The sequence below is a fragment of the Simochromis diagramma genome, unplaced genomic scaffold, assembly GCF_900408965.1.
Source record: "Simochromis diagramma unplaced genomic scaffold, fSimDia1.1 OVJJ01000419.1, whole genome shotgun sequence".
In the NCBI taxonomy this organism is placed as follows: domain Eukaryota; kingdom Metazoa; phylum Chordata; class Actinopteri; order Cichliformes; family Cichlidae; genus Simochromis; species Simochromis diagramma.
In genome coordinates this window covers 5,873,026-5,884,451 of record NW_024387244.1, presented here as the reverse complement: position 1 = coordinate 5,884,451, position 11,426 = coordinate 5,873,026, and the positions used below count along the sequence as shown (strand labels likewise).

The following is an 11,426-nucleotide window of genomic DNA, read 5'->3' as shown; positions in this document are numbered from 1 at the left end:
CGGGAGGACTGGGAAGAGAGGAGGCGGCTGTGGCCGCAAATTGAACAAGCCAGACGGGCTGGGAAACGGGCCTTTTCCCGGGGTCCTCATGGATACATCGAAGGACGGAGGATCGTTGACGTTGAATGAAAGACTTGATGTAAGACTGTATACAATGGAATATTATTAATGGGACAAAAGAGTTCTACTTAAAGTTAAAGGTTATTAGTCACTGAGTTGGTGACAAGTGTTACAATTTAAGCTCATATTTATATATTTTTCTTTTCTTTTTTTAAAAAAGAAGTTATTTTCTTAGCATATTCTTATTATGGTTCACTCAAAAATTTCTTTTGGTTCATTAAACGTTCGAGGTTTGAAGGAAATTGTTAAGAGAAAGGCACTTTTTTTATTTTGCAAGGGGCAAAAATGTCATTGTCTGTTTTTACAAGAAACTCACTCTGTGGATGCCGATGCTACCTTTTGGGCTAATCAGTGGGGAGACAAGATTCTTTTCAGTCATGGATCTAACAGATCTGGAGGTGTGGTGATTTGTTTTAATACATTCCCAGGGGAGATTATAACATATAAAGCTGATAGTGAGGGTCATTGGTTAACGGCAGTCTTGAAGAGCGAAGGTATATTTCTAATTGTTACAAATCTTTAGGGACATAATAATGAGGGTCAAAATAAAAGTCTATTGGAAAATCTAACAAATGTTATTTCAGAGTTTAAAGTTATGTACCCCACAGATTACATCCTAGTAGGAGGAGACTGGAACATGACACCAGATGAATGGATGGACAGATGGCCTCCTCGCTTAGGAAGGAGGCAACAGAATAACATTATTGAGAACTTTTCTAGTGATAATAATTTTACAGACATTTGGAGAAGTTTGAATCCTGGAGTTAAGAATTATTCTTGGTTTAAACCTAATGGAGAAAGCAGGTCAAGACTTGATTATTGGTTAGTGAGCGATGACATTTTGAGGTGTACTTCACAATCTAAAATCTCCAAAGCACCCCTTTCTGATCACTGTTTCATTGATCTTGTCTTAGAACCAACAAGGATGAGATGTAGTAGCAGGGGATATTGGAAATTTAATGCCAGCCTTTTAAATAAGGACAAGTATTGTGATAAAATTAGACATATAATTACAGATATAAAAAATGATGACTCAGTAGTGGGTAATATACAGAAATGGGAATTTGTTAAATTCAAAATCAGAGAATTCACTATAAAATTCTGCAAAGAACTGAACAGGGAAAAACGGGAATATGAAAGTAATTTACTTCGTGAAATAACTCAGTGCTGTAGTAAAGAAAAACTAAACGTGCAAGAGAAGAATAAATTGATGGAGTTACAAACTAAATTGGACGATCTTTATCTAGAGAAAGGCCACGGTGCCTTTATAAGATCGAGAGCCAAGTGGATTGAGGCAGGTGAAAAGAACTCATCATATTTTAGTAAGCTGGAAAAGTGTAGACAGCAGAGAAATCTAATCTCAAGCTTGTTGATAAATGGGACTGAATGTAAAGATTTCAGAAAGATTGAAAAGGAAGTCTTCACTTTTTATTCCAAATTGTACTCCTCAGAATATTCAGCAGCTGATTCTGATAGTTTCTTTGATAAGATTCATAATCTCATCCCATGTATTGACAAGCCTTTCAAAGATCTGTGTGAATCAGAGTTTAAAATTGAGGAACTGGATTTGGTGGTCATGGAAATGGCATTAAACAAGTCCCCAGGGACAGATGGACTCACTACTAATTTTTATCAATTCTTCTGGAAGGACCTAAGAACTTTATTGTTTGATGCATTAAAGGAATCGATAGAGAAAAAAGAACTGATGCCGAAGCATGAAACAAGGGTTGATAACCCTGATCCCTAAATCGGGTAAGGATAAAAGAATTTTAGACAATTTAAGACCCATCACCTTACTAAACACTGACTATAAGATCCTGTCTGGAGCTGTAGCTGAGAGGCTAAAGAAAGGCATCTCAAACATTATCAGTGAAACACAATCAGGTTTGTTGAAAGGAAGACTAATTCATAACAATATTAGGCTGGTTTTGGACCTCCTTGAGTACAGTGAAATAATCCAAGAGAGAGGGTACATCCTGTTCTTGGATTTTTACAAAGCATTTGACTCAGTTGAACATACGTTCATATTAAAAACTCTGCAGTCTTTTGGTTTTGGACAGGAATTTATCAATGTTATAGAGATGCTATATAATGACATTAACAGCTCTGTTTTGCTAGAACATGGTACATGTTCAGGGTTTGAGGTTAATAGAGGGATAAGGCAGGGATGTAGCAGCTCACCACTTCTGTTCATCATGGTTGCTGAGCTGTTGTCTATTTTGATTAAAAACAGTCACATTGAGGGGTTAACTGTGATGGGTGAACAGATAATAATCAGTCAGCTCGCAGATGATACCACCCTGTTTTTAAAAAATGAGGACCAGATTCCTTTAGCCTTACAGGTGATCAACCACTTCTCCAAAGCTTCTGGCCTACAGCTGAATATTAATAAATGCGAAATTCTAGCTCTGCATGAGTGTCCCCTGCAAGCAATAAATAATATACAGATAAAAAAAGAGGTGAAGTATCTGGGCATTGTAATTTGCAAGGATAAGACATCAACTGAAAATAAGAATATCTGTACCAATATAGAAAAGTGTAAGTCAGTTTTAAACAGGTGGCTGCAAAGGGACATAACTCTGTTTGGGAGAATCTTGCTAACCAAAATGGACAGTCTGTCCAGACTAATCTATCCAGCCTTTTCTCTGCCCATACCTCCAAAACTAATTAAATCTATAAATAATCTTAATTTTAGGTTCATATGGAGGAACAAATGTCATTCTATAAAGAAAAATGATATGATTAAGAATTATGAAGAGGGTGGGGCTAATGCCATTGACTTTGATGTTATGAATGGTGTACTAAAACTGAAATGGTTAAGATCTTTCATTAGGAACAAAAAATCCTTTTGGAACATTATTCCCAAGTGTGATTTTTGGCAAAATGGGTGGAATAGACTTTTTGTTACGTTGTGACTTTGATTGCAGTTCGTTACCTGTTAAACTCTCAGCTTTCCATCAGCAGGTCCTTCTCTACTGGAAATTAATCTATAAACATAACTTTACTGCTCACAATACCCCTATATGGAACAACAGGTATATCCGTTTGTGTAGGAAATCTGTGTACATGGATGAATGGAGATCTAAAGGGATTTGGGCTGTAGCTCATTTTATGGATGATAATGAGGGTCTTATTAAAACATGAGACGTTTTGTGAGAAATTTGATGTAAGATGTACTGCTAAGAGATATAAATCCCTAATGAAAGCCATCCCAGTCCCTTTGAGATCAATGATAAAAGAAGATATTGTGCACTCTAAAATTTCTCCTGCACTGAGGCAGCTCTGCATAGCTGGAGTTGAATTTGGTGACAGCAGGTTTACAAACAAAGTGATCAGGAATATTTTGATCAACAAAATTTGCCCTAATCTGGTTAAAAGAAATTATATCCTTAAAGAATTTGAGACCATGGAGGTTAAGGCGATAAGAAAAAAGTATATTTCACTTCCTCTTTCCCCTAAAGTAAAAGAGGTTCACTTTAAAATCATTAATGAGGTTTATCCAACCAATGAATTCTTAAGACAGAAATTTTACTTAGATGTGAACGCCTGCACATTTTGTGAAAATGATATTGAAAGTCTGGATCACTTGTTTTTCTACTGTGAATCAGTGCACTCCTTCTGGACTGACATGTGGAGCTGGCTACAGTCCAGGAGAATCCAGTTACCACATTTGACGGTGACAGTAATAAAATTTGGAATACTTGCTGAGAATGCAGATTTTGACCTGTTGATTAGGACGTTTTTGTTAATGGGAAAAATTTTTCTTCACAAATGCAGATACTTTAAAGCTAAACCATGTATAAACAGATGGCTGAATGACTTTAGACTCTGGGCTAAATCGCTGAAACTTGTGAATAACAAGAAAGCTCATAAAGTTGTTGTTTTATTTAAAGAGTTTAACCTATGTTAAAAAAAAAAAAAAAACAAACTCCCTATTTTATAATCACGACTGCCCTTTTTTTGCACGTTATTTTTTGCCTTTGGTTCAAATCCTTCAATGACTGTTCTTTCTTTTTGTACTAACTCTTTTAGCTTTGTGTTTATTGTTGTTGTTTTGGTGGTTTTTTTGTTCGTTTTGTTTGTTTGTTTGTTTGTTTTGCTATAATGCTCAACCGAGGATGTAACATAATCGGATTAATGATGGTGCCTTGTATGTTATACTGTTGTTTGTAAATAAAGTTTAATTAAAAAAAAATTTTAAAAAAAGTTTCTGTCGCCATTTTAGTTTTTAAAAATGTCGTGATAAGGGCGGGTCTTACTGTGAACCTGCGCGCTCATTGGCTAATAACTTGAGATTGACAAGCCGTTATCCAATGAGCGCGCGGCTTCTCCCAACATAAAGTAGTTTCCTTTGAAAAACCAAAGTCTGATTATTTTTGCCTCCACTGACGGAGCCTGTTGTTCCCGCCACAGAGACACAGTAATGTCAGAGCGGTGTTAACACTCACCTGCCTCAGCACAGCTCTCAATCTCCTCCTGCTCTCTCAGCTAAACTCACTTCCTCTCTACTTACAGGAAACCAGCGCTCAGAGGAGCCGACCGGCCTCACGTTTCACCCACAGACACGAACAGCGTGGAATTATTTTATGTCATAAGAAGAAACATATTCATGTTAACACTCACCTGCCGCAGCTCCACCTTCCTCCTCCTGCTGCTCTGAACTAGTGATGGGTCGTTCGCGAACGAAATGGCTCTTAGAGCCGGATCTTGGACGTGAACGACGCAGCCGCCTCCTTATCACGAGCCGTCACATGTTTTTTTTTTTCTTTCTCTCAGCCTCTCTCTCTCTCTCTCTCTCTTGCACTTTTTTTCTGCTTCACTCAGCAAGCGAGCCTTGTGCTTTACCCTGGGCAGAGGGGGGAGGGGCGGTAGTTACACTCAGCAGCACAGGAACAGAGCCAGAGGGAGAGAGAGAAACAGAGCCAGGGCCAACAACGTCACATTAGAAAGGTATAGTAATCATCCACAACTATTTTCAGTTGCAGATGATAAAGGATTCAGAAAGTTTATTCATGCAGGTCCATATGACAGAGAATGTGCATGTTCTTTTTGTTTTCATATTTTAATTTATATTTAATTGTGTTGTGGTTTGCAGTGTTTTGTGTTGTTTCACTTTAAATTTGTAAAAGGAAAAAGCTGAAAATTTAAACAGTTAAAAGTTGAAATGTGAATAGTTGATTTTTGTATTATATGATTTATTTATTACATTTTATGTGGAGTGAATAAATAAAAGTATATTTACGGTGGCCCCTAGAGACAAAGCACATACAAACTTCAAATCACGTACAAATTCTGAAGCACATAAAAACTCAGAAGCACATAAAAACTCAAAACACATACTAAAGACAACAGAAGTGCTCCAGGATGCTGGGCGCAGTGTTGAGCTTTTGTTACCTAGTGGCTACACAAGCCAGCAAGTACCAACGACCGGATTTGGTGTGTGGTAGTAACAGGTAAATGAAAATGTTTTTTAAATTATTTGAATATATATGAGTGCCTGTGTATAAATACACAAACAATTTCAATTGTGTAATTTAAGTGATCTAGTAGCCCTGCTTTGGAAGTTCAGTTAGAAATGTGTTTTGGAGTTTGTACGTGTTTTGTCTCTAGGGGCCACCGCATATATCTACCATAACCACTTTTTTTTACGTCAGTAATTCCTTTTGTGCATAATTTTGTATTATTGTTAGTAATAAATTAATTAAAGCAACAAAACAACCTGAAGAGCCGGTTTGGAGCCGAAAGAGCCGGTTCTCTAAAAAGAGCTGGAAATCCCATCACTACTCTGAACGGAGGATCAACACTTGCACTTTCACTGCTCCTCCCTAAACACAGAGGATGCTGGGACTTGTAGTTTTTACCTTGCGTGATATTTATGGCTGTGACACTAAATCACAGCATGAAAACTTCCTTCAAACATGTCACAGGCGATAAAAGTTTCACATTAAAGGTGAAGTTATTTTTCTGTCTCATGTTCAATAAACAGTGAGCTGGGAAAACTGAAGAACAGACTTCAGACGTTCCCTGCAGAGTTTCTGCTGCTCGGTCGTCTGCATGTTGCTGAGACTGAGCTGATGATGAAGCTGTGATGGGTTTATGGCACGTTTGGTTCTGGAGAAGAGTTTTACTGCCGGTGCAGGTGAAATGATCAGAGGTTACAGTCTCTGGTTAAAGTGGAGGCAGCGATCAGGACGGCTGAGCAGCAGAGGTCTCGAGGGTCCTAAAGTGTAAAAGCATCAGTGTTAGTAACACAAAGATCACAGAATGGGATCATCCACACAACACTAACATCTAAATCCACGGCAGGAACTCTTCCAGTGTCCTGAAAAATCTGTGTGCACGATGCTGTGATTAAAATCTGTCTGCTCATCTTAATGCAATATTTACTAAAGTCTGGTAGAAGTTTTACTGATTTCCAGTCCACTTAGAAGACGTGTGGATAGGTGGTGGGTTGTAGAGCAGACTGAAAGCTTTAACTTCATCCTCTGATTAAAAACTCAGACCCACAGATACAGGAAGTATAACGCTGGTGTAAGACAGGAAACAGCAACACGGCAGCCATCTTTTTCCTCCCATGATGACCAGTGTCCCAGCAGAAGCTGGGGTTTGTTAGATCCTGTTCGATCCAGAGGAAACAGGCTAAAAGAGTCGATCAGGGGGGATCATGGTTTTATTATGTGCTCGTTATGATTGAAGCTCTGGTTGTGTGTTAGAGACAGAACCTGCAGATTCCTCCACTCTGCCTCCTCCTCTGCAGGAATCAGCCTCTTGGCTGGTTTTATTCACCAACGTGAATAAAATCATCAAACTAATCCAAGTTCATTGTGAAATGCCTGAAAATGGAGGAATAAATCTGTCAGTTACCGTATAAAGTTTGAGTTTGTCAGTGTTTTACACGGAGACGGTCGTCAGATGTTGAATGTTTAGCATGAATGTTCCACATCTGGAGAAACCTTCAAGATTAAAGCCAGTGAAAAGTGAAGAGTTTCTGCAGCAGCCGCACTTCCTGCAAATCTGTTCTTTCAAAATAAAGTGAAGAATCTAAAATTATATTCACGACAGGTTTAAAGGTGAAGGTGGTCACATGGTTTTAGTGGAATGCCTACGTGGGCGCGTCTGAGTGATTTTGACTCAGATTGGTGCAGCGTGGAGCAGTAAACACTTGTTTTTGTTCATCTGGACTCATGAATGATTCCAGTTAGCACATTTCCAGCCAATGAAATGTAACTACAGATGAAGACAAACACATTTAAGCTGCCTGACTCTCGAGTGTGGGTGCATGTTCCCATTTTCAGTCTGTTTTAGTTTTCAGTTTAGAGGAACGCTGCAAACTCACAAAAACTTCTTTCTTGTGAGGTTTTGTTGGCAGACTGATAAAAGCAGCAGCAGCTGGTGTTTGATGAGCAGACGTGTGTTTCCTGTTCTGTAATAATCAGCTTGTTACCATCACATAATGAACTCAGCCGTGACCAATGAGGCCGTCCTTGTGCGGTTCTCTGGCGCTGATTCTGACTGTGACCTTCACCTCTGCAGGGTCGCCTCTGCTCGTGGCTGAGCTCGTGTTTGTCAGGCTGACAAAATAAAAGCTTCTTCATTTCTGTGGCTGAAGAGGAGTCTGCTCTTCTTCACCAACAGGAAGTGAAACATTTCTCACTGATTCTGAAATCTTCACTTGTCTCACAAATTCACAGTAACACACACACGGTTGTGTTTTCATATCCTTGTGGGGACATCTATTTGACATCATGCTCTCCTCAGCCTTTTACTCTAACCATTGAGACTGAATGCCTAACCCTGACCTGACTGTCCCTGACACTAAAACCACATTCTGAGTCTCAAAAATGTCTTCAAACTTGTGGGGACGGGCATTTTGGTCCCCACAAATATATTAAAATCTGTAACATAATGTTTGGAGTTTAGTCTGTTACTGTTACTATTTTTACCATTTCTTTTTGGCGCAACTGTAACGTACATAATTTCCTTAGGGATTAATAAAGTATTCTGATTCTGCTTGTTTCAGGATGACCTGCCATTATCCAATGACACATCTGCTTACCTGTATCTTTGGCTCATTTCTCCTCCTCTTCTTTTCTAATTTTTCTAAACTGAGCACCTGATGGCTTTGAACTTTTCTTGTCCATCTTCCATTGGTTTTAATTTTGCACTCCAGTATGAACACAAATCCCCCAACTCGAGGATCATCACAACATAACCTAACAGACCAACACCTTAGTTGATAGATTCACTTTGTCGAGGGTTTATTTCTGGGATTTCACACAACCCAGGATTCAAATCATGAATACATAATGGGCTTGGATTTACATCATTATGAATGAAATGTGCTCTGTTTGGACAACACGTTCTCACTCCCAACTCGTCAAACGTGTGACGCATGGTCAGGCTCCCTCTGCTGCACTTATGGACGCGCAGGGTACCCCCCTCGCGTCGGGAATTGACGTGAAGGGTCCTCCGATTGAAGAGATTGCCGCGGAAGTGCCTGTTGTCGGTATATTTAGACATTTTCCAAATCACATTGTAGTGACGTATACAGAACACAATAAATTATATAATGTAAACAACTACCTGAAAAACAGGTAGAACCATACTTTTGTATCGTTTATTGCATTTATGGAGGGAGTGATGTATGCTGGGTAATGGCACAGCTAGCTACTGGGTGACTTTATTCACCCGCTTCGGCTGTTATCAGTCCATACAATGGGCGTTATTAGCACAAATCAGTCCCATAGATATGGGCCATCTCCTGCTAGATTGTTCAGAAGGTTGTTCTCATCCATCCAGATGGAGGATCACTAACAGGAGCGTGGAAGACTCCAGAATCCACTCTGGCTGGAATCCGGTGGATATGCAGTGTGTACAGGTAAGACCATTTAAACGGACAGCATTTATAGAATGACTATTAAAAGTCAGCGAGTGTCAGTAATGTTAATGTGGTTATGTTAGTAATACACAGAGTGCTAATATAACAGCTTTAAGATGCATTTGTAGATATTATTACGTGTTTTACCGTCTTTATGGTGCTAGCTTAAAGTTACGGTGTAAACGTTAGCTTATATTGGAGTAAAGCTGTTACTGTTTAAACGATGTTAGCACAGAAATATTAGCTTCTGTCATGACTGATGAAGTTACTAGTTAATAAAGTTTCCAGTAAAGTGTTTAATCGCAGCCACAGATTGACAGCAAATATCTCGATTAGCTTCAGTGCATCTGTAATAAATATGTGCAAGTTTCAGTGCTTCGTTTAAACTGTATGATACTTATACTGACCCAGGGTCAGTGTAAAATACAATCCTAGCTCTGTGAATAAAGCCTGGCTCCTTTAGTCCTGCATGACAAACCTCAGGATGCAGGTTATTATTACTCTTTCCTGCTGGCACACCTGTCACACCTGAGAGTCAGCTAGAAACTTACAGTGACGTGGACATCATGCAAAGACTGCCAGACTCTGTAATACTGCAAATGATCAGTGACTCAGGTTATCACTAAACTTTAAACGGCACCTCTGTGTCTCTGTGTGCTGAACATTTAGGATTGAGTCAGGCTGCATCAGCTGAAGCTGTTATTTATATATATCAGTATTTTTTATTCAGGTGTGGGGAAAATACGTAAGACTGCAGTGAAGCGATGCACCAGATTAATCCCTGGCCAAAGGTATCGTACTTAAATCAGACTACTGATCCAGCCACATCAGCCTTTTGTGAGGTCTGTTTAAAGTAGACTAAAAGTGAACTGCAGGTTCCTGAGAGGTGGACTGTGAGCACAGAAACACATGTTCATACATACAGCTGCAGCAAACTTACATTAATTTTAAATAGATTTGTTACTCTGATGTCTGTCTCTGTGTTAGTCCTCTGACAGACTGGTGACCTGTCCAGGTGTGCTCTACCTATGACTACTGGGACAGGCTCTAGCTCCTGTAATAGAAATTTTCTGTTATTCTCATTTAAAGTATTTAAGTGCTTATGCATGTGCTTAGTTGTGACACTGTTATAGACTGTTCAGTGAAAGTTTCTAAAACTAGATGAACTTACTTCAGCGTCAGCAGTTTGAGAAAACAACTCCCTTTACAGGTGCTGATAAGGCCAAGGGCACAAAACAGCATAACCATTGATCCGTTAGGTTTCATAGCGAGACACGTGAAGTGTGGTAGGATCAGTTTGTAACTTCCTCCCTCTTCCTTGGAATGCATAAAGGAGGAGGAGCAGCATATCAGTCTTGGACTGTCTAACCTGCCGGAGCAGCACTGAATGACCACCGCACATGAGCATGTTCCTGCAACATTCAGCATCTGATCCTTCATCTGTGTGCTTCTGCTTTTGGTAAGTAGAGTTACCCAACTCCAGTATTTCTAAACACATGCCATCCATTTCTAACGGCCTGGTTACTTCCTGTCAGTTACTTTAGAAACCATGTGGTCACCTGACCTAACACTGTTTCTTCTTCTTCCCCTTAATGTTCAAGTGTCACATGTCAAACAGCTGGAGAGGAAATTACACCAGTGTACTGAGATGTTTCACCAACACGTGCCAGATGCTGTTCCTTCATGGTGACATCACCAGAGACAGCCCCACCCACCTCAGGACCTCGCCATTGATCATGATGATTATAATGATGACAGCGAGCGGAACTAAGACTGTAAAAATCCACGACCAGAATGTTTCTTTCTAATTATGAATGAATACTGAGAGCCTCTTTCTGTGTTTTGTCTGTTTTGGTTGTTTTTTTACCTCATTTGTTACTAACAAAGTTCACAAACTCACACAGTTTACATTCTGTATGTTTCCATCTTTACCAGCCACACTCTAACTGCATTTAAGAAAATAATCCTTAGAAATCGTCGTTTTTCTCTTTTGTAATTGATGATAATTCAGTGAATATACTGCGCTGCTTCCTTTTATTGCGTCTCACATTGCTTTAAGTTTTTCAGTGTCCAGTTATTTTTTACTGCTGTTTGAATTCTCTGTATGTTTGACCCTGTAGACTGTTTGATGGACTGCTTGTCTTCCTGTTTGTTACCGCCGCCTGTTTTTTAATAAAGATTTGGATTTCTGACTTCAACACAGCCTCTGCGTGTCCTCCCTTTGTGTCCTCTTCCTCTGTGAATGTGTTGCATGTGTCACAGATTCATTTTATTAACAGCTTTCCCACAGTGAGTTGCATCAGCATTCATTCACAGCACATTTCAGAAGGATTCAGATTAATACAGTGATCTTACAGTCAGAATGATCCTGACAGAGTGCCACTGTAAATGATCTTTCATCAGGTCAATTTTAAAGTTCAGTATTTCA

At 39.3% G+C, this 11,426-nt stretch overlaps 1 long non-coding RNA gene across 2 annotated transcripts; it reads left to right on the top strand.

The window, feature by feature from the left end:
• The first annotated feature begins 8,465 nt into the window (after window positions 1-8,465).
• Window positions 8,466-11,200, top strand: LOC120747144. Of its 2 annotated transcripts, XR_005699055.1 has the most exons (4): window positions 8,466-8,626; window positions 8,920-8,998; window positions 9,715-10,457; window positions 10,600-11,200. It is a non-coding gene; the product is annotated as an uncharacterized LOC120747144 (long non-coding RNA). The 2 variants fall into 2 exon arrangements; XR_005699056.1 differs by lacking the exon at window positions 8,466-8,626 and having other exon boundaries at window positions 8,949-8,998; window positions 9,729-10,457.
• The last annotated feature ends 226 nt before the right edge of the window (window positions 11,201-11,426 follow it).